We start from the raw sequence: 23,050 nt of genomic DNA on the forward strand, positions 1-23,050 counted from the left end.
CAGCCCAAATTTGATTAAGACTCAGTTTGGATGTTCATGTGCGAATAAGAAAAAACAAGATCAACCGTTTCTCTCTTTTCAATGTAGATAGGAAAAGTGAGAGCCTTTCTTGCCCAGCTGAATTTGCCATCACCTGTACCTTGTTGCCGTAGGGTGATGTTGTGCAGCCAGCGCTGGTCAGATCCATCAGCCAGTCTCCTTCCTAACAAACAGAGCTCTGTGTGCCGTGCAGCCAGTGAGGCAGTAGTAATCGGTATAGGTGAGCTACACGTGGTCTTATGCCAGCAGCAGGGACAGGTAGGGGGGTGTGTATGTGTGTTTTGTGGGGGAGATATATGTGCGTGTGTATATATGTGGGTACTGACGTTGATCCATATATATATATATATATATATGTATTTCCTTCCTCTGCGAGTCTGTGAAGTCCTGCACAAGTCAAGGTGCAGAGGGACTGTTCACCCGAACTGAGTCATGGAAGTTCTCTGGTGTTTGCAGGACTGAGGTTTGGCAAAACTGGGGAGACTCAGGGTAATGTCTAATACCAAAAGACACTGAACTAGAAAGCAAGCCACAACAATGTCTCCCCCTCCCCCAAGGCTGATTTCCTAATCTTTTAGGAATGATTTACAATAAATAAAAGATTTTCTGAAAGAAGGGTTTTTTTCCAAGTTAACAGTGGATGTTAAACTACCCTTCCCTGTGGTCCTCTCCCACCTCTTTCACACTGTCCAGCTTTAGGCTTCATCCTGCAGCAAGATTCATGAAAGCAGCTCCCCTGTGCCCATGCAGAGAGATCACGGCGGTATGCGAACCGTAATCACCTGGATTCCTTACAGAAATAGGTTGTTTCCTTTCGAGAAGGCTCATTAGAGCACGCAGCCATGTAAAACTCAAAGCTGGTAAGAAACATTTCATAGAGCCTTATCTCACTCTCATCCTGCAGCTCCTCTGATCATTTACACCAGAGCAAAAAGAGGGCAATCCCCCCCCAAACCTAAGCAAACAAAGCAAAACATCCTCCTAATGATGTGTGTTCTTCACTTCCAACAGTGATAGCGTTTTACACCCACTTTGCGCAGGTGTACATGAATGCAGAAGTCGGGAGGCAGTATAAGAGAGCAAAGCTCTTAAGGAGTTAGTGGAGCTTCCCTGCTGGAAGGTTATAATCACACTGAAAGAGGGAAATCTTGCCTCAGCAGACAGGAAATATGTGATGCAATTTCAGCACAGAGTTGCTAGAGATAAAATAGCCCATAAACGGAAAAAAAATTGTAGGGAACACTTTTCATGGCCCAAATGTGCCATGTCAAAGCTAATAGCAAGGGATCCTTCGACTGGCTACAGATGCGCATGGTGACTACATCCTTTAAGTGCAAGGAGGAGTGCATATCCCTGATCCTGGGTATAGTAACTGTTGGCAGGTTCTGCTTAATGGTGACAGATTTTTTTGAGGGAAGGGTTTTAATCACTCATGACTGAAAAGGCTCAATCTGCTGTTGCATTTGAGGTGAAACTTGTTTCGTGTGGAATGACTGTGTGGTTGGGGAAGAAGCTCTGCTTCAGAGAGTGGATGGTCAGGAGCAGGGTGTAACTTCAGAAGAGAGTAATGCCTCCAGCCTTCACACGCTAAGGCTCCATGTCGCCGTTTCGCCTGCCCTCAATCCCATCTTCAAAAGTTCCTGTTCCTCAGATGTTTCCACCTCCTCCAGTTGTGCCAGTTCAGCTGCTTGTGGGGATGAAATCTACGTTGGAGCTGGTCTGGCGTTAAGGATTTCTTCTTGGTGGTATAGGGCGTTTAAAACAAAAGTTGGATCATTTAAACAGCTGACCTATGAGTGTGGCTACATAAATAGTTTAAGTGGCACAAGTAAGCAGCAGTAAGTGTGAGAGAGCATGGCAGGATCCTCTGAAACTGTGTCTGCTGCAGATGGAATAGTGAAACGGAGCCACAGCCCTACACGCTCTTAACGTTATTTGCATGAGCAGCTCCATTGTGTTTCAGTGGGACTCTACTTAGATATGTAAAATTAAGTGTTTGCAGGGCCAGGCCCTTAAAGAGAATAAAAGCTGCGATTGGGGTGTGCCATGCTCTGAACCATATATAGAAAGTGTAATGCAAATGTATTTTGCTGGCTGGCCTATCTCGTCTGATCTGTCTGCTCGGCAGAACTGGAGCTCCTGTAGCAACTTTCCTTCGGCTTGGTTCACTGTGATGTAAGAGGACCCTGCTTTTGAATAGAAAGGCTGATCTTCTGTCCCTGCCGCAGCCAGGGAATTGTGAGGAGAGTGTATGCAGTGTGGTGAGAGCTGTAATGTTTCCAAGATGTTCTTGGATTTGCCGGAGTGCTCTGAAGAGCTGGGACAGCTGGCTCCTCTGGGGCAGCTTTTACGAGCTTGGCCGAGGGAAGGCAAGGCCCCAATACAGGGGGATGCTCTCGAGGTTGGCAGTGGCAGTCCTGTGGTCTGGGGCTCCACCACCTGAAATCCTGCCTTTCAACCTGTCATCGCAGTTAAGATCATTTGGGAGCCTGTTGTTGTCAGTTCCCATGGTAAAACCCTTCAAGGACAGCAGGAGGGATTTCTCAGCTGAGAATCCCTGCCTTGGGAATTCACTGCTCGTGGCAGTTTACTGTGGCAGATTCCCAGAGGTGGTGGGTGAAGTAGCAACTTAACTCTTGTGAGGATGCAAAACACCTTGATGGTTGCTACCGGGAGCCCCAAAGAGAGGAAGGAAGAGACATAAAGCCGTTGGAGGGGAGAGGCTTGGTGTGGTTATTTGAGACCGCTGCCTGCAGAGTTGCACAGTCATTTATAACTGTTTGAAATGTGGGGGGATGGGGTCGGGGGGATGGGAGGGGAGTTGAAGGAACCACAGCATCTGCGAACTAGAAACATTTTATGCTCCTTTTCCCCCGTCTAACTCCACGAGGGACAAGACAGCGAAGTACCGGGTCAGAGGAGGGAGAAGAACAAAAAAGGCAGTCCGCTAACACCTTGTATTTTATCCCTGCTGTCGCACATGTCAGGATTGAAGCACAGCGTACGATTTTCAAAGCTACCTTCAGGAAGCGGAAGTTGGGTGCCTGGCTTCCTTAGGCTCCTTAGAAAAATCCCAGTCTCTGCTGCCCAGGGGAAACAAACATCCTTTTAAGCAAAACCACGATGGGTCCCTCTCTGATGTCGGTGAGAGTGGGACTGGGTCTTCTGTCTAAAGCACTGCGAGGCGTATCTCTTCCTTACACAGATCTGGCCGGTCTACTCTGTACAGCTGCTGCTGTTGCAGCCTTTCTTAGGCTCAGTCCACCAAGCCCTCTGTGGTGTGGGATGCGTAAAGGAGAGGGGGAGTTGTAGGTGTTGTGTAAAGACAGACCCATATAAATGTAAAAATAGAGAAGGTTTATACGTCAGGTAAAGGAGTGGGCTGCACCAATGGTGACAAAGGTGGTGGTTCAAGTGGAGCCAATCAGTCAGGTTTCACCAACACTTCAGCTTTAGCAACTGGTGCCATGATGAGTGGAAAGGTATGGGTAGGGCTAGCGTCGGGGGATGAGTTGGAAGCACTGGCCAGACACCAATGGTTTCCACCTCCGGGTCCTGGGAACTTGTTGCCCAAGAAACTTGTCTGGAAAAAGCACCAGAGAGAAGCAAGCGAGTGGCATCAGTGGGCTGACAGTCCAGCGGGAGATGTTTAGGGGCTCTGGCCTACAAGTCAGAAGGGATCGAAAACCACTGTTAAGAAGTATCCCCCTCAAGGAAGAGTATCTCCCTGGGGTAAGAGGTTTCAGTTAGCCACTGTTGCAGTGCTCAGGAAGCTGTAAAGATTTCTTTAAAGGTGTTACCAAGTGGGCATGGACAAGGGAAGGAGAAGAGAGGGACAAAAAGAGGAAAAAGCCTCTTAGCGGTTGAGGGCCGAGCAGAGAGGAGGTGGTTTTATCTGTCAGCGTGAATGCTCGGTGCTGAAAGGGTCTTCTTCCAAAGTGCTGGGTTATTTCAAAGTGGGACAGGGTAAAGAGTGGGTCGTTTGAGGATAAAGGGAGAGGGAGAACACACTCTGCATGTCTATTCACTTCTGTTGTATTGGCAAAACAGGTTATTCAGGCATCGTGGATATGCAAAAATGATCGGCCTGCTTTCTCTCTTTGGCTGCAGCAGTTCTGTGCATCTGTGTGTCACCGGTGGTTTGGAAAGCTCTTCCTTATAACCCACAAGATCGCCCATTTTAAGAACATTTTGTGGAGGTGAAGGAGGATGATTAGTGGATGTTGAAAGCGGCCTTTTCACAGAGTAAGTCGCAGATTGAAAAGGGCAGATTGAAAAGGGCGGGTGATTGCTACAAATCTTCAAAACTCTTAACTGCCAGCCAGTTTCAAACTCCATTTGACGTTTAATCCCCCAAACATGAAGCATTTGTTCAGGATAGGGCCCTTGAGCATATTTAGGAGTTGATAGGTTGTATCTGTTTGTCATTACTGTCTGGTTCCTCCCTGTTTAGTTTGCAAGCTGCTGCTTAGCCCGGTGCTTTCTCTCATCAGAAAAGACCCTCAGATCTCTCAGAGCAGCTCCATCAACCCGCTGGCAGCTGGTGGGCAGAGTCAAGTTGCTCAGCCACCAGGTAGGAGGAACGTGCTTCTCCCTCAGAAGTTCCCTCCCGCTTTCTTCCTGCCTTGCCGATGGCCAGCCGTCCCCTTCCTTCTTCAGCAATACGTGCAAGGGAAATTCCATGCTCGGTGTCAGCGGGCCGAGCGAACATGCCCCTCCGGAAAGGTGCTGCCTGCCCGCCAGCCAGCGCCTCTGGGCAGTGCCCCTTTCGGGATGACGACTGTGCCGGTGGCTGGCTGCAACGCCCAGTGTCCGCCTCGGTTTCTCAGCGTATAGAAGCCCTTCCGCAGGCAGCTGGCGCCTGCCGTGAGGCTGAGGCCGCGCCCGGCGAAGGTGCTATGGGTGTAAGCTTCCCCTAGGCAGGACGGTGCTGAGGTGGGCTGGCCGAGCACCCGCTCTGGGTCCGGCGGCCGCCTATCCCGCAGCTCCCGGGGCCCCGCCGTGCGCCTCCCTCGGGGGCCGCGCAAGGCCTCTGGGCTTGGCGGCGGGCGGGCGGGCGCCCGCCCCCTCTCCCCGCGGGGCCCGCGCCGTTTCCGTTAGGGGTGCCGTTAGGGGGCGGGCCCCGCGCGCCGCCTCAAGGGAGCGAGAGGTGCTCGCGCGCCTTCGGGCGGAGCGAGGCGAGGCGAGGCGAGGCAGGGCGGGGGGCGCTGGCTCCCGCGCCCCGCGCTGACAGGGGCCCGCGCCGGCCCCTCCCCGCCTCACCGGGCGCCTCCCCTGCGGCTGCGGGCACCGGGGCACGCGGAGCCCCCGCCCCCGCGGCGGCGCGGCCCCGCCCGGGGAGCGGGGCGCGGGGAGGGGTACTCTGTACTCTCGGCGCTCGACTCCGTGGAGGGGAGGTGGGGGGGGAGGAGTGCGAGGGAGGGGCGGTCCCTTTAAGAAGCGCCCTGGGCGCGCGGTCTCTTTAAAAGGGGAGGAGGGGGTGGGGCCGCCCCGAGGCGGGGGACAGGCTATGTTAATGGAGGGGGCGGTGCCGCGGCGAGCGGTGGGTGGTGCTTCCCGCGGGGCGATCGCCGCGGCGGGCCTGTCCCTTTAAGATCCCGGCTGCTACCACTGTGTAGGCGAAGGCGGGAGGAGAGTGTGTGCGAGGGGGAAGGGATACAGTCTCCGCCTTCTCGCTGGGGAGGGGCGGAGCGGGGGGGGGGCCGGGCGAGACCACTGCCCGGAACGGGGAGTAAGAGGCGGTCCCGCCGGCGGAGTGAGTAGGGGACAGTACCATTCCCGGGGCGGGGCGCGCGCGACGGGCGGTACCATTCCTCTCTCCGGGTTGCGGGACGCGGCGGGAGGGGGGAGCCGGGGGGGGGGGGGGGAAACCGGTGTGGGGAAAAGGGGGGGGAGCGGGCGGGGGGAGCGGGCGAGAGGGGCTGCGGTGGGCGGTACCATGTGTGCGGGAAGGAGGGGGGGAGGCGCTGGCGGACAATGGAGCCTGTGTGTGTTTGCGGGAGGGGGAAGGACCCGCCGTCGCCGGGGGGAGACGCTGCGCCGCCCCCTCCCGCCCGGGGCTGAGAGGAGCCTCGGCCCCCACCCCTCCCCCACGGCCCGGCGGTGAGTGAGGGGGAGGCGGTGCGGCGGGTACCGGGCGACCACCGGCACCGGCCGCCGCCGCCCGCCCAAAGTTTGAGAGTTGGGGGAGGCCCCGGGGCGGTGGGGGGCCGGGGGGTTGCCGCGGGGAGGGGTCGGCGCCGGCGCGGGGAGCGCTTCCCCCGGGACGGCGGCACCCCGGCGGCTCTGGTGGCGGCCCCCGGGTGCCCGGGGCTCTGCTCGGCTCCGTGGCGTGCCCCGGGGGTTCTGCTGTGCTGCGTGGAGGGGTGTGGGGTGCCCTGGGGGTGTGCTGCGTGGCGAGGGGTGGAGGATGCTCTGAGGTGCGTGGGGTGCCTCGGGGCTGTGCTCTGTGGAGGGCCATGTGGGATGCCCTGGCGTGCAGGAGTGGGCTGAGGGGTGCCTCGAATGGAGGGGTGGGGGATGCCCCGGGGGCTGTGCTCTATGGAGGGATGTGTGGGGTGCAGGGGATGCTCTAGGGGCTGTGCTCTATGGAGGGATGTGTGGGGTGCAGGGGATGCTCTAGGGGCTGTGCTCTGTGGAGGGCCATGTGGTGTGCTTTGGGGTGCACGGAAAGCCCTGGAAGTTGTGATGTATAGAGGGGTATATGGAGTGCTTTGCATTGCATTGTGGTGCATGGGATTCCCTAAGAGCTATGCTACATGGAGAAGTGTGTGGGATGCTCTGCGGTGCAGGGGATGCCCTAGGGCTTCTGCTGTGTGGAGGGATGTGTGGGGTGCCCTAGGTTGTGCCGGTGGCACTGGGTGCCCACATGGCTGTGCTGTGTGGAGGGATGTGGGGTGCTGGGAGGCTGTGCTGTAAGTGTGTGGAGTCCTCTGTGCTGCGCTGAGGTGCACTGATGTGCTTGGGATGTTGTAGGGGCTGTGCTGTATGGAGAGAATGGTGTTGGGTGGATTGGAGGGGTAGTTCTGAGTTTTTAATCCTAGTGAGAGATTGGGATGTAAGAGGGGCTGCAACTCAGGGCTAGGCTGTTGGGATTGGGGGTGTGGGCTGTCCTAGGAGAAAGAAGCTGATGCAAGTGGGGTGAGAGCTGGGTGTGCGAACTCTGTGGTGGAACTGAAGTGAGGGGCTTGGGCACAAAGGTCTATGATAGGGATGTAGTGAGTGGGGTACAAGGTGATGCATGCAGTGAGGGGGTGGGAGGTGGTACGTGGGACACTGGCTCATCTGGGATGTGCTCTGAGGAAGGGATGGGGGGCTTTGTTGCAGGAAAAACTGAAATACGTGTGTCTGCAGGAAAGGACGTGGAGAGGTGGATGAAGAAATGCAGAGTATGAGGTATACTGGGGGGAAATAAGTTGATATATGAGGGGATGGATATAGTGATGAGAGAATGTGAGGAGCTGGGGCTTGAGTGATTGGTAGAAAGGGATATGGGAATGGGATTGTGGTATGGGGAAACATTGGGAGCCAGAATATAGGGTAGGAAGTGCTTTCAGCATGAGGGAGGTGGTGCACGTGGCTGTGGAGGGAATTGTAGGGGTCCAGAGCTGGGAAGCGGTGTAGATAGTTCAGGGGAGCAGGAATCCAGGGAAGCTAAGCATGTAGTGTCACTGGTACATGGGATTGTTGCTCAAGAGGAGTTTGTGGGATATTTCAAGTGTGGGAGGGGATCTTGTATGTAGGGATTGTGGGGAACAGCAGTATCTGACAATTCAGGGGAAACGTGTTTATTTGGAAGTGTTTCTGCTAGGTAGAGAAGAGCCACTGTGCGTGTGTGTGTATGAGAAGAGTCTGTGCCCTGGTCTCCTGCAAAGAAGTGCATGGGAGGCTGTCAGTGGGATGAGAGGCTAAATCTGTAAAGATACTGCAGGTTCATGAGGTTAAGGGTTGGGTGATGGGGGGGAATAACACAACACTGGAGACCCCAAATGCTTTGAGAAATGATGGGACACGTGGATGCATGCAAGCAGCAAGGATCCACTTCTAGGATGAGAGAGATAACCCTGTGTTTCTGCGTTGTCCAGCTTTCTGTCCTTGAGGCTACTGTGTAGGTGACCGGATGATGGGACTAAAAAGGCCTCTGACAATTGAAGGTTTGGGATGTGGAAGGTGGATGTTACTCTCAGAGGGCAGACAAAGCATGAAGACACAGATGGGAAGAATCTGATGTGACAGTCAATTGTGGGTTGTTATCTGGGTATAAATATTAAGGTGGGATGATTACATGGTTAGTGGTTTAATAGTAAACAAAATGAGAAATCATGAAATTGTTATGCAGCAAAGAAAGAAAGTATGAAATAAGAAGTGGCAGTGGGGAGCTGATTGTGGAACAGTTCAAAACCCACCAACGTGAAAGGGAAGATGCTTTTGTTCTCCAGATGCCAAACCTAACTTGGGCTCTGAAACTGGTCGGGAAATAACCATGAACCTCACTGTCTGGGAGAGGAGCATCAAGTCTTGTAGCTCTTACCTTGTAAAGTAACATCTTCTCCTTAGTTTTGGCATTAGCCTCACTGACTTTGAGGCAGAAAAGAAGAGGTTGTGCCAAGTCAAGTTTGTTGCATTAAGCCTCCCTGTTGGTGACTAGTTGCCCTGCTGTCAAAATACAGTTGGAGGAAGCGGGGAAGACGGTTCTTCCAGTTTTGAGAGGTTCCAGTAATATTTTTATTTTCCTCGAAAGTATTTTGTCCTTGAATTCTTTGTGAAAAGCCCACACAGAATCATAGGATGCTCTGAAGCATCCTTTAAATGTATTAAGCTTTAAAAGCAGGAGGAAAAAAAAGTGATGTAAGTTTTCTTCTGTTTTGTTGGAAGATTGTTCAAAATATTACAAAAACAAGTGTTGGAAAGCTAGGTAAGGCATTACATAAAATAAAAAAAAAAAATAAAATCACAGGGTATGGAATGAAAGAATTAACGTACCTAAACAGCTTTATTCCTGTTGTCTTTTTGTTTACCTCTCTCCTGCTTTATGTCAGGGCTGTAATGCTGAATTGCTGCCTACAGTGGAGTCTTACAGGTGTTGAACTGGTGAAGTTAAGTAGAGGCTAACATAACCCGCAGTTGTTTTGTGTTCATCCTAAGCTTGCAGCAGAGCTGTGCTAGCGGAAGTGCACATGCCCACATCCCATAGCAGAGTGACCTGCTTTCTCGTGGGAATCACAGAGGTTGCTTTGGTGAAATTTTTATAGCCATTTTGGACAAGTTGGCATGATGGCTCTGTTGTGTGGTGGTGTGGGTTTTTTCTTTTCTTTTCTTTTTTTTTTTTTAACAATGATCTCCAAAGATATTATTTTTAATGAATGTGTCCTTTTTTCTTACTCAGAGCATAAAAATGGCTAAAGGGCTCATATTCTTTCCCTGTCTCCCTTGCTGGCCCCTCCTCAAACAACAAAAGAAAGGCAGCTTTCTTTTTTTAACTTGGAGTTAGCAACGATGTCAGTTTTGGGATTTTGGAATTCTCCCAGTGGAGTGGGTGCATTTTTTTTAATATTTTTTGGGGGTTGTGGGTTCGTTTTTGTTTTTTTTTTAGTGGAGAGGGGTCTGAGGATCTTGGGTCTCACTGCACTGTTGTGAACTCTTAACACCTTAATTGAAGGGGTGGAGATGCTGAATCACTAACAAAGACCTCCTTTATCCAAAATGTTAATCAATCATTGACGTTAAATAAGTGTGAACAAAACCAAACAAAAAAAACCCCACCCTAAACAAGTTTTTGTTTAAGTCCCCCTCCCATTCAGCTGCTCATCTTTGATCAGATTAACATGAGAAATTTGGGGATGTATTTTGTATGTACTTTTTTTTGGCAATATTTGGTGAAAGTTCTGTTGCTGACTTCCCAGTATAGTTTTCCCAATACAGATTATTTAGCTCATAGATGCAATAAAGATGTTTTTGGGAGAAACTGCGATCTGCTCTGGTGTGAGGGAGGTAGCTGGACTATGACAGTACTGTTGTAACCATCTTTTTGTGGGCTAGGGGGATGTGCATAGGTGTCTTTTTTTTTGGGGGGGGGGAGGGAGAGGTATTTTGCTTTCCTCTCTTGTGATCAGTTAATCTGTTTATTGGTCAACACAGTCATAAGCTAGGCAGGACCTGAATTTAAACGTGAAAGAAAATAAATAGGTTTCTGTTCATATAACCAGAAACTTTGTAGATCTCTGCTGTATATTATGAATACAAAGGGTGTGGACTCTTTCTTCCCTGTGCTTCTCCCCCTCCCCCCCCCCCCATCTTGTATTTCATCTTTACAGTTCATGTACTTGCATTGTTTTCAGTTAGGGTTAGTCCAGGGCCAGAGAAACTACATTTGTCACTAAATATCCAAATATAGAAACTAAGGCAACTATAAGCCACCAGGCTAAAATATTCATATACAACAGCTTTTCTGAACAGTTTATATGTTTGAGGTGGATAAGAATGGAGTACCTTTGATCCAAATTTCCTAGCTATTCAAAAGGCTTGCTACTCTCTAATATGTTGACTTTCCATACCTATTTCTACATGTTTCTTTCTATATTTTTTTCCTCTTGAGTTCCTGTCATGCTGTGTCAATTCTGTTGCCTTACAAACTGCGTCTATGGCTTAGGAATTTTGTTGGTCTCTTACAAATTCAATGGGGGAAAAAAAACCCCTAAAACAAAACCCACAACTTTATCCTGTGGAGCAATTTACACTCAAGTGAGTATTCAAACTAATTCCCATCTTAAATGTCAGCTGCGTTACCTAGCAGGGTTTGATCTCTTCCACTTTCTAGAAGTTTACCAGAATTTCTTCCGAGTGATGCAGGCAGCCTTCATAAAATCCTTCTATCTAGTTTGCGTGGCCTTGGACTTCACAGAAATCTCTGCCTCAGTAAGGTCTGTGGTCTGTTTACATAGATACGAAGTCCTTTAACCCAGCAAGATTTGCTATGGGCTTGGATTTCCTGCTTACAAGCTCTGCTGGAGTCCCTATAGTCTTCCTGCTGGCGAAATGAAGGTGTTAACTCAGGTTTTCAGAGCAGTTTGTGAATGGAAGGAGATTTTATTGCTGGTGTTTTTCTGAGCACTACTCTGCCTATCATTTAAAATAGCTTTCCACCTGTACCTTTACTTATCTGTTAGAGGGTTTTTCTGTTTTAAAAGTTTAATCATTTTGAAGCTGGATCTCCTGCTATAAAGTGTAGAAGAACAGGAACCTTATTCATAATTAGGAATTCCAGATAATCTCGAACTAGAGTGAAAAAACCCAACCCATCTGTTGGGAAATTTGTGAAGTTACCTTTAAGACCATGTGGTCTTAACAATGCTAGTTAACTCAATGGCAATAGCAAAAAACATAAGGTGATATTTTAATGTGTGCTGAATCCAAACGAGCTGTTCCAACGTTGACTTTAATTTACAGTTTTGAAGAAGCGGGGTTGTACTTGTGACTAAACCCTTACCTATAGGCCTAGCTGCTCAGTGTTAGTATGCCTGTGAGCATTTCTTTGGGTGCTAGAGTTGGCTTTTGAGGAGTCCTTGGCGTTTGCCCGTTTTGACTCTGCACCATCCTTCTGGTACCAGTGTGCTGGTACTGCTACTGGAGCAGCTATATGCTGAAACGGATCAAGGAACTGACCTCGATTATAAGCAGCCTGGCAAAAAAAAAATGATTGTACTTAGCCTGCATCAGTTTGCCAAACTGGTTCACTGTTTGGCCACGCAAACGGTTGTACGGGCACATCCAACAGTGTGGTGCAGGGGTGGAAGTAAATACTGGTAGCTGCAGTTTTTTTAAGTTGGCGTTGTTGCCAAAAGGAATGCTTATCTAACTGTACCCCTAAGAGTCTGCTAAACTTGCTAAATGTTATTTACACCTATTTGTTACAGCTTCCCTTGCCTGAGAACTGTTCCTTCAGCTTACCTTGTTCTTTTTGCCAAAAATGTTTCTCATCTCTGAACATGTATGCAATGTATAAAAAGAGAAATCCTCTTTCAGAAGCTTAAAACAGGGGAAACAGAAGAGTGTGGTGGTTTAGCTGCGGAAGAGTTTCTGCTGCTTCAAGACTGACTGGTGATACAGAACATGTAGTGTAAATTGATGATAGACTACTTAGTATGGTTGCAATTAAGCAGTGAAACTCATGCTGTGAGAATCATCAGGAGCAAGAATTCAACAAGAGTTAAAAAGGATCAGATGTCTGTAGGAATATGAAGAATATTCAATTATCATAATCAGTGACAGTAGAAATTTTGGAAGAGGTATTAAGCCTGTGGTCTAAACCTTGATTTTTATTTTAACAGATGTGCTTCTATATTGGGAAAGTGAGGGAGGGAATAGCTTGTTGTGCCTGGATTTGCTGAGGGGTTCTCGCACACTTCTCTGGAAACTTGATTGAGATCAGTGTGTGAGATGTGCCATTGAACTGCATAGGCTTCTGGTGAATCCTGGTGACCCATCCTGAAATCTGGTCTGAGCTACCAAACTGTGGCTGTTGTGAAAAGTGAACTGCTGCTACTGGACTTTTTACATTTCTTTTACTCTACTTCTGTGGGTTGTTTTTACCTGCTCTTTGGCAGAGTCTGATCTCAGTACTCTGTTTCTGATCTACTTTGACAGCACTCATTGAATTTATTTTAAAGACTGTTATGAAATTGCAGTTTACTATAGCTGAAGAATGAATGTTACCTCTTTAGAGTAGACAGAAATGCTCCAAGATCTCTTTTTTTTCAGGCAGACTTAAAAGCAGAGGTGAGCTTTTCCTTGTTTGGCCTCTGAGAAGAAGCTTGTGGAATAGGGAAGGGAGATGAAAAGTGGAACTGTAAGGTGGTTGGCTTGTTTGTTTTTAAAGCCTAGGCAGAATCAATGAAATCCTTTTGAAGGAAGGAAAATGGAAAGTATGCTTTACCAGTGACATAATTTCTTTCAACAAAGCAGGGCTGAGAGGTGGTGGAGCAATGTCCTCTGAGAGTTCACTGAAAATTGGGTGCTATAGTTTTGGAAATAATACTGATCTTAAGTGCTCCTTAGTGGTACAATCTATGGCAAAAAGAGCGTGTGATATACGTGATAATTTGACTGCATATAGAATTAAGGGAGAGCTTGCTGCTCTCTGTATTGAGTTCAGCGCAGTTGTGACTCAGGCGTGGAGAGCCATACAGCTGCCTGCTCCACTCTTAGCATTTGCAATTACTCTGGGCTGGTTGTCCTGTTTTCATGGCTGTTTGGTCTCTTAAGAAAGCAGTGCCACTGTATTCTTGCTACTTAGCTTTCTAGTGGGGCTGTCTGCATAGCAGCAGAGCAAAGGTTTAAATCGCTGACCCATCTTGTCACTGAATGGTCTCTATGTGCCTGTTGTTGTCCTCTCTGCCTTCTGAACAAAGGGTGCAGATATCTGTTTTACTTTATCAGTAGAGCGGCTGGGGCCCATGGGCTCTTGTAAAACCAGGTTAGGTTGGATTTGGTGGCAAACTTGAGAACAGAACCTGGCTCTTAATATACCTGCAATTTATCTACTTGACCATGTTACTTACATTCTACAAATTGCTTTAAATCTGTAAGTCTGCTCGTGTATGTTGCAGGAAGCCATCTTTGTCACCTTTGCAGTAGAATTACGCAAAACCTGAAGGAAAACTCTGGTTTAGTGATTCACTGACAAAAGCATTGGGTAAGATCAAGCAGTAGACCCTCTTTCAGGTTGCTTGGAGCTATGCTCTCCACATTTTGCACAACTGACTTCTCCAGGTGTCTTGATACTGCAGTTCCACTGCCTGTGAAATAGCAATATTTTATCTGCGTACCAATCTGGGTTTGTTTGAGGATTGATTAGAAATGTATTTGCAGTGTAATATAAAACAAAGCTGTAGCCTGTCGAGGTGAGCAGCCACAGCTTCTACAGTGAGAGCTGTTATGATGGAGAACTTAGGCAGTCTTATGTATGGAGAAGTTCTTCTTGGAACTTTTGCTAGCGGAATTGAAGTTTTCTACTGCATTTTACATGCATGCATGAGAAGGGAGTAAAGAACTTCAGGCCGAAATGACAGCTTGTTAGCAAGCATATGCTTTCTTCTGTCTCTTTAAAAAATTATGTGTGTGTGTGTGTGTGTATATATATATATAAAATTAACCTTCTTGTGGTTGAGGATAGAGAGTTGAAACTGTCAGGCAAATAGCCACCATCCAGCAGAAATGCTTCTGAATGTTCTTGTGAAAGCTAGCTTTGATTTGACAGTTATGAGTCTTTGAAAATAGCGCTCTGTTTATACAGTACAGTAAATACTTTGAAGTACATTAGGCTTTGCTGTACATGTGTGGCTAACTAGAAGAATATGAAACATGTACATCTTGTGTTGAGTGAGGGAGGATCCCACAGCAATTGGAATGGCATGCTCTTCATATTCTTAAAAGATCAAGTCAAAGCAGGAGATTTCATAATAAACCTGATTATACAATTGTTTAATTTCTTGTCAAAATAACATTTTTACATGTAGTGTTTTGAGATCCTTTAGGTGACCTCGTGTTATTTATCAAACATCAGTTTTTCATCCCAGCAGCTTTGATATAATCATGTAGCATCGTAGAGTACTGTGTACATGCAGTCTTTGCTTGCTGGAGTTCTTTGAAGTGCCTTACTCCTTAGGAGAGTCATTGCTCTGTAGAAGATCTTACATTTAACAACTAGGAAACCAGTATACGGAAGCAGTGCGCTGTGTTGCTAAAGGTCGTGCTACATCTAACGTGCCTAATGCGCGTCTAAAAGCAAATAAATGAGAGGTTCAATGCGCCAGGAACACATACCCCTGACACGCGTTTTACCCAGCAGTAAGTTGCATGGGATATAGTAATTCTTTGGCTCTGCCCCCGTGGGAATGCCTGCTTAGTAGTGCTGAGCTCCCCAGGTGCCAACACCTGGTGTAATAAAACAGGAGGAGGGCTCGTGTAAGGGAGAAGAGCAGAGGGGTAGCTGGTGGTGGCAGTCCTGAAGGGAAACTAGTCTCACGGGCAGTGCTGGAAGGTAGCAATGCTTAGGGGAGCCTTGAAAAACTCCTCACTTGGGAGGAGAGAGACTAGACACATGTTAAGGTGAAGGTTAACGTGAAGGAAGGTGCGTGGGTTGCCCCCAGCAATTCTGACAGACATCGCCTGTGATGTCCCCTTGCAGCATTCTGGGGAATTACTGCTTGCTGCAGCACTGGGTTTTCCTCATAGGAGGTCTGTCCTGTACTGACCCATCCCAGCCCCACTTAGCTTATGAAAACTGACAAGATTGCAGCCGGAGGAGTTATGCCTGAGGACTGGTTCTTATCTTTCATTCTGGAAGCCTAGTGAGGGGATGCTGAAATGAAAAGAAAAAGCACTTGGTTTTTTCTGTGCTGAAGTGATAGGTGGCTTATTTCTCCCAAGCCTTCTGCTTAAACAGTGTGGTGTTATTACATGTTGAAGAACAAATTGGTGTCTCCTTGGTCCCGTCTTCCCATCCATTATTTCTGCATCTGTTTTTTTCTATTTTTTTTCCCCTCCCCCCTCTCCGCAGATTAGTTTCTGAAGAGTGGGCTGGTGGCAAGCTCGATACAGGTGTCTTGTACCCTATGGTTGTTCATGCTGATGTCCTTATTTAAATTTTAGAAAAAATAAACCCAGAGAAGTAAGGGAAAAGAGGTCACTTCTGGATCTGAACACATTACCTACTTTCCAAAAAGTAGATGAAGTTTCGACAGAAGGCAAAGCTATGAAAGCAGCCTGCGGAAAGCTCTAGCGTTATCCACCGTACTCCTGCATGTAATGCTGACTGATGCTGGGGCTGTTAACTGCTAACATGATGTAGTAAGCTGCAGAAGCCTGTCATATATTAGGGAAATACTGTTAAAACATTTCTTGAAAAATCCCTTATTGCTAGAGCTTTTGATCTTTATCAGTGTTAACAATAGTAGGAACTCTACAGCAGACAGGCTGCTGCTAAGGTAAGTGATGCTCCACAGAAAGTGCTTAAAACTCCAGTCGTAATGCACATAGACTGCTCCCTGCATTGCTAACATAGGTGGAGCTGAACTGATGTTGGCAACTGCGCTGGAGGACGCTGAGGCTGAGGTCAGTGTGACGTTGTGGTGTGCTACAGGTTACGTGACAGTGTGCCTAATGCACTGGTAGCAGCCTGGCTGACCTGCACAAGCCACTAATATTGGTGAAGCTGAAATGGTGTGAGCAGCAAGGGGAAGTGTTCATAGCATTCCTGTATAGAAGCTGATAGCTGTAGCTTACACTTTGAGTTTTTTTAGGGTTTTTCTTTTGGCTTTTTTCCCCAAACTGACTTCTGGAACTGTGTCAGAATTTGCCAAGAGGTTGTTCAAGTGGACCAAGTAGTTCAAGGTTTGGTTTTGTTTTTCAGAAACTGTCTGGGACAGCTGTTCATCCCCATTGTATTAAAAACACACTGAAGTGTTGTTAGATGCACTAAAAATAAAGTTTAACAGATACGTAGTTGTCTTTGACAAAAAGCGTTACTCTCAGCTCTTAAAAGTGATGGTTATGAGTGTAGTGAACAATATGCCTGTTGCAAAATATTGTTTTAGAATGATTTCTGTAAATACCTAAACAGAATAATTACTTAAACAGCCTTTATGTCATGGGTGGTGTTGGTTATCCACGTACTTGTCAGAAGGAGGAAGGAATACTCGATGGAGCTACCACTGTCTGAGAGCAGGGGATGGTTACATGAGAAATGTCATAAAGCACTTCATTCTCTGAGCCTTCAGGTTTGTATTGTGCTTTGTCAGTGATTGTCTTGACTACACTTTTTAAGGATGGAGAGCAAAAAGTTGGACTTTCTGTGGCTGTCCCTGTTTTGAATGGACTTCAGGAGAGACTTTTTTTGGGAAATGTCCATGTGTGGTGATAGGAGCTGGTGGGGAGGAGCATGGGAGAAAGAATATCTGCATTGCCTTACTCAAGATATGTGGATGGGCAGCACAGGTAGGCTCAGTGGAGCTACACTTATATGACCACGCATACTGAATCTGCACAGGGGTGATTAAGTATATCCTTACTGTTTCTGGGAAGTTTATCCTGTGATATTAAATTAATCCAAGGAAGGAACTTTTCTTCCTGGTAATGGCATAGAGTCTTGCCCACTATTTCCCTGTAAGTCATCAAGGTGTTAATTTTAAGTGAGCCTATCTTTGCTTAGCCCCTTTCTTGGTGCTTCAAGGCATGGAGGTAGTTGCGGGCAATATCCTACCTGTGTTTTAGAGGTTAACAGAGAGGTGCGTGTGCACCATATGTACAAGAGGAGGTATTTTCTCTGTGGAGGTTGTAACAAGCCTGGTGAAGCTTGTGTAGCCCCCACATTCGTGTAGCAAAATGAGTTTAGGTGACAAATTCTCAATTCTTCTTTTGATGGAGAATCACTTCTGGTACAAGACCATGAGCAAAGAAGTAATGCTGTGCAGACTTGGGATTGGCAGTGTTTTCTCTGATCTGCATAAGGAGGAATTTTTGGCTTTGGGAAACTGTGAGAAGGACTTTGCGTATGCCATCATTTTTTACTGCCAAGACATAAATGTAGAAAAGTCCATTCTGTTTCAGGGTAAGTTAGGACCATCTAGAAATTTGTGGCTGGCTGCAAGTTGCTATCTAATCAGCTTAGTATTAGCAAGTTAGGTCTTGATGTTGAGAAAATGATTTATAAGTAAACGGGATTTGTGGCTTAATACGGAATGACAGAACATGATATTTTCCCCAAATCAGCAGCTGTTTTGGCTAGAGTGTGGTCCATGTACCATATGAAGTGCCCCTGGTGCAAGTGGCCACTGCATTTCTGACAGATGGAGCACATGAGCAAATCAGCTGAAAGTATGGTAACTGTGTAGTTTGATTAAAGGATGAGGTCTGCAAACCCTGCAATGGAAAGAGCCGGGACAGTAGGTAGTCAGGCCATTTACTGACGACTAGCACGGACAAGCAGTGTTGTGTCCAGATGACACAAGTATTGATACTATGTCTTTAGCCCCAGCAGTTCTTTAGCTACCCGAAGCATTTTCTGCCCTTGCTTAAGAAAAAGAGCAGAGGGACCTGGCGAGAGAATGATGCAAGTTGTTTGAACAACCAGCTTAAGCCTATCCATGCCTGTGCCATCAGTCTCTGCTGCCTCCTTTGTGCCAGTGAGCATGTGGCCACCTGGCTGGCTGCAACAGGAAGCTTGTCTCTTGAAAATTAATCATATCTTATCTAGAGTTAGTTTTCGGCTGGGTTGTAAGTGCTGGTGATGGCTGGAAGGGATAGAGTTGGATAGACTTGGGCTGGTTAAGTTGCTTTCCTCGGTCCAGCACACACTTGGCATACAGAAAGTAACGTGGCTTTTTTGACAAACCTATTTAAATGCGGGTGAGTCCAGTACTAGTTGTATTACAAGCACGTGCTTTATGCATTCGTGGGAAAGGAAGAGGAGGACAGCTTTTGCTAAGAGGTAGGGGCAGATTTAAAGATGTAGTTAAAAGCCCTTAATAGTGGCCATAACTAGAAAATGGGACTTGTTTAAGGGACTGAAGAGTGTCCTGTGTCCCCGTATCCTCAAGTGTCATGGGGAGATGTATGAGGTGTAGAATACTTGCATCAATTTATCTATTTGCTTTTACTCTTATATGATCTTAAGGGAGTCTGACAGTTCAATAAAAGCATTGAATAACACTTCCTGCGTCCTCCTTGTTTCCCAGTTGCACTCTTTATCAATGAGGTGTGTAATCAAGTACTTTATTAAACAGCAGCTTATTAAAAAGTAATATGAGCAGTTCAGCTGCAAGTGTGCAAAATAAGCAAATGCTTAACAAAACTGGTAAGTACAGCACATGGTGAAAACCAGTGGTAGCTCTTGGGGTGTCTTGGGTGTCATGGTGTCACCTTTTGCCAGTGCAGCTGTTTTCCCTCTTACGTGGTTGAATGAGGGTCTGAGAAATAGGCTGCGCCCTTCCCAGTAAAATTGCGCTGAAGGAGCGCGTCAGTTGATTAATTGCCTTACCCCACCTCTCTGGTCGCTCAGGGAATCCACTGGTGGATGCACATGCAGAGTTTGCTTCCTGGTGGCTGTCAGGATGAGCAGTTGCTCAAACAGCTCCTACTGCTGGTGCTGCTGTGCTTGGTCCTTCCTGAAGCTGCTGCTCTTCCCGGAGCAGCCTCTTACTCCACTCTCTCTCTTCTTTCTCTCCCACTCCACTACCACAGGTACAATTCAGGGTGCTGGCTCAGCTTGTGTTTAAAGTCATCATTTGTTTTCTGTAGCAGCAGGTCTCTAGCCTTTTATTCTTTTTCCATGCTGATTTTCAGCTCTCGCCACCCTCAGTCCAGCACGGACTGACAGTCTCAGAAAGGCCGTGGGAAAAAAGAAGTGTGCTCTTTCTTGTACACAGAGAAAGAGGTTTCTTGCCTTTAATGCTTCGTGTCACAGTAAGGCCACAAGTTTGATGCTTTCATCTACTTGGTATGCCTTTATTTCATCTCTCCACATTCTCCTTCTCAAAGAGGGAGAAAAAACTGAAGTGAATCAGTGATAACTGCAGCTGTTCCTGCTGAAGCAGCCATAACACTGTACACCTCCAAGTACCTAACCGCTTGTCACTATCAAGCTTCTGCAATTTAAGGGCATGAAGGAGAAATAAACTAGTTTGGATGGTTTTTTCCTTCTGTTTCCAGTACAATAATATGGTGGCTAGTTCATAGAAGTACAGGGGTTGTTCATGAATAAGTTACCAAAAGGTAAGCTAAGATGTGCATTTGTGTCTTGTTAGTTACTCTGTGGTAGCTGATTGTGTACACCCTCTCACCCTTTTGATCTTAAATTCACTGTGAAGCAAGCTGTCTTGCACCAACTGTGGGCTAAGACCATGCAGGTGAGCAGCAGAGATGGTAAATTAGGGGATGGAATTGCCTTGCAATAACTGTCTGGGTAGCCTTGAGGATGGCTTGTATCTGATCATTTGTGTCCCTCTTGCAGTCCTGAGCTGTGGTCTGTAAGGCTGCCCCGTTCTGGTGCTTTGCCGAGTGGGACTTGAATGTTTCAAGCAACAGAGCTCTGACTGTTGGCTGTGATAGATTCTCTCCATCCTGATGTATGCTGGTGTTCACATGTTTTCCCTTTCAAGGGAAAAGGTGATTTCTGTCGCTGCTTTGATAGAGGTGTGTCAGTATTGGCACTGGCATGGCTTAGCCTGTATTGTTTTGTTGGGTGGGGTAGGGGAAAGGGGAGAGGAGATATAACTGGGTAATTGGATTCAGGGATGATTGTGCTGCTGTGGTAGGTTTTACTGGATGAAGCAGCTTGTTGCGATAGGTGTTTGTTTCAGCTTCTGTCTGCAGGTGTGACTTGGCTAGATAAGGATGGTCTATCACCTTGATGATTTCATTGTTTGATTTGGCTGGACTGGGTGGAGAATGTAGCTGCATTGTTTGGGACTAGCTTTGTAGTTTGGTTTTGTTGAAGTGGATTACATGGCAGTCATTGCTACATTATTAAGGTGAAGCTGCAGTAGATAATAGTTGGAGAATGTTGGAGGGAAGAGAATATGCACAGGGTTTCACAATGCATAACTAATTGAGCCTCGCAACAGCTCCTGTGTTCCAGTTGGGAGATCTGGTCAGCAGAATGCATTGGCATTACACAGAGAACCTCTGGTAGCGATTTCAGTTTGCAGTCGTACTTTAACTGCAAGGCTGTCCATGCTGTGTAAATAGCTGAGAGTGCTCTGAGAGACCACACTAGCCCCGACAGTGCGAATGATGGCTGGATTCATACTGTTCTTGCAGCCTCTCCAGTTTTCACAGTGGGTGAGGGAGAAGCTGGCAGGTAGCTGCTCCATCTTTCTTTACTGACCTCAAATTTACCATTAAGCCATTCCTCAGAGTCTGCTTTTCCTTGTATCACTGAACTGTCAGGCCCTTAAACTTGCTTTAATATGTGAGCGAACATTAATTGATGCAGGGTTGTCTCCATTACTGAAAGTGTGGCTGATGGGTTCTTGGGGCATGAACTCTTTTGGCCTTATAGGAAATAACTGTAGTGCAAGGTGGGGCTAACCCCTCTATCTTGAGCAAACTTGCAGTATGTCTTATTTGGGAAGGTTTGCAGCTGGATTCCCTTCTCCCTCTAGTGTAGCACAATGATGTGAAGTAGGAGCTGCCAGAACAATAGATAGTCCTCCTTCCTTTTAAAACCTGCCTGGTTTTCCCCGAGATGTGATTGCCTGGCTTTACCTGATGCTTGATGTTTTTATTTGTGTGTTGTTTGGCTGTGGGGGAGGTTGTATATATGAAGCACAGGGGTTTGGCAGAAGTTGCTGGGCACATAGTGAAGGGAAGGTGGGCCTTTGAAGAGAGATGGGTGCAGAGAAGGGGAGGTTACATGTCCGAGCTTTGTGCCAGCTTTGCTAAGCACAGATGAGCTCATGGGAATCCAGCTAGCTCAAATGTGGGAGTGCTAAAGCAGGTCTGACCTATTTCCCCTCCATGTGCAGCACACATCTTCAGTCTCTTCCAGTCTGATTGTGGCTTTTTCAGTGCTGACAAATCTCGCCAGTCTGAGCAAAGACTTCCCCTTGTCAGTGGTTCAGAGCAAGTTGTGATTCCCCTGCCTTCTGTGGCTGGATGCATGGGAGGGACGCATTCTTGTTAGTGAAACCATTCCTCTTTCTTCTTTTTCCAGGTGATCTTTTCTTGTGAGACGAGCGGTTTGCAACTCATGGCCTCCACAATGAGTACTGCCGTGTCGTGACGCCAGGGGTCTTGGTAAGCTACTTGTTGGAAAAGCAAGGACCTATCATATCTCCACAAATGTAGGTCCGTCTCTTTTGTCTCTGTGATTGAGATTTGAAATAATTTTAAGCCATCCAAATTGTAAGCTGCAACCAAGTGGGGTGAGGCTACTTTTCACCTGTTCTCACCTCCTCCTTCCAGCTTGCAGTGGCACTGATGTGGTTACAAGATCAACCAGATCAAGCGACTGATCCAGCTGAATAGAGATTTCTGCTGTTTCCCTTGGGTTAGTTCCCATTCATATCTTTCCCTGATCTGGTCAGGAGAGAAGTGGTGAGAATGAGTAGACAGTTGAACCATCCCTTTTCCCTGCAGCCATTACCTGGCATACCTTAAAGCAATCCTGAGAACACAGCCTTGGATGTAGCTTGCCAAAACATCTTGAAATGTGGCTTGACCATTCACTGTCAGTGACCCTGCCTCTAATTTTAGAGCAGTGATAAAGGCTTTGCTATGGCAGGCAGATTCCAGTTGCAAAAATGCATTTCTCTAGAGCTTTTCCATTATTGAACCCTAGATTCCCAGACATACACATGCTAGAAGTGCATTTAGAAAAATCATGAGGCATTCCACTTCCCATTATAAAAGATGGTACATTCCCAGTGTGCAGAAATGAGAAGCAGAGGAAGTTGAGTTGCTGTTGTTCCACCAATGAATATATTGATGTATCCTTTATCGCTCTTTCTGGTAAGAAGAAATTTAAACTGAGATTGGAAAATACAGTTCTTGCAGAGTGTATCAATTCTAATAGATGGAAGATACATGTATATAGGATAATAAAAAAGCAGGGTTAAAAAATTGGAGGGCTTTTTTCCCCCCCGTGAAGCACTTGAAAGTTTGGTGATGTCAGAAATATTGTGCAGCCAGTGTGATCTTGATTCTGTTCTTCATGTTTTCACATTGCACTGTGCAAGACTCGGAGTCTGAGAAAATTTTCGTCTTATAACAGAAGGTAACGTGATAATGCATAAATATCAAAAGTGGAAAAGCAGAGGATGAAACAACTAGAATACTTAGGTTCATCACACAGGCATCTGCATCCTGCTTTTAGCATTGAGCTCTGCTCACTTTAACGCTATTATTCCTTTTTTCTTTTTTTTTTTTACCTGAAATTCACAGTGTTCTCAATCACACATTTACCTTAAGTGAGGACCCCGAAGTATCACTGAGTTCCGCTGACTTTTACTGATGC

At 47.0% G+C, this 23,050-nt stretch overlaps 1 protein-coding gene across 14 annotated transcripts in view; it reads left to right on the forward strand.

Annotated features, from left to right (window-relative positions):
• The window catches only part of BCL9 (BCL9 transcription coactivator), a 60,399-nt gene that overhangs the window by 24,043 nt on the left and 13,306 nt on the right, over nucleotides 1–23,050 (forward strand). For 7 of the 14 annotated variants that reach the window (XM_075769019.1, XM_075769033.1, XM_075769026.1 and 4 more), the window contains exon 2: nucleotides 21,749–21,831. The gene's annotated coding sequence lies outside the window, so the exon portion shown is untranslated. The other 7 variants (XM_075769065.1, XM_075769074.1, XM_075769002.1 and 4 more) reach the window with 5 other exon arrangements.

Source organism: Balearica regulorum, chromosome 1 (assembly GCF_011004875.1).
Source record: "Balearica regulorum gibbericeps isolate bBalReg1 chromosome 1, bBalReg1.pri, whole genome shotgun sequence".
Classification (NCBI taxonomy): Eukaryota; Metazoa; Chordata; class Aves; order Gruiformes; family Gruidae; genus Balearica; species Balearica regulorum.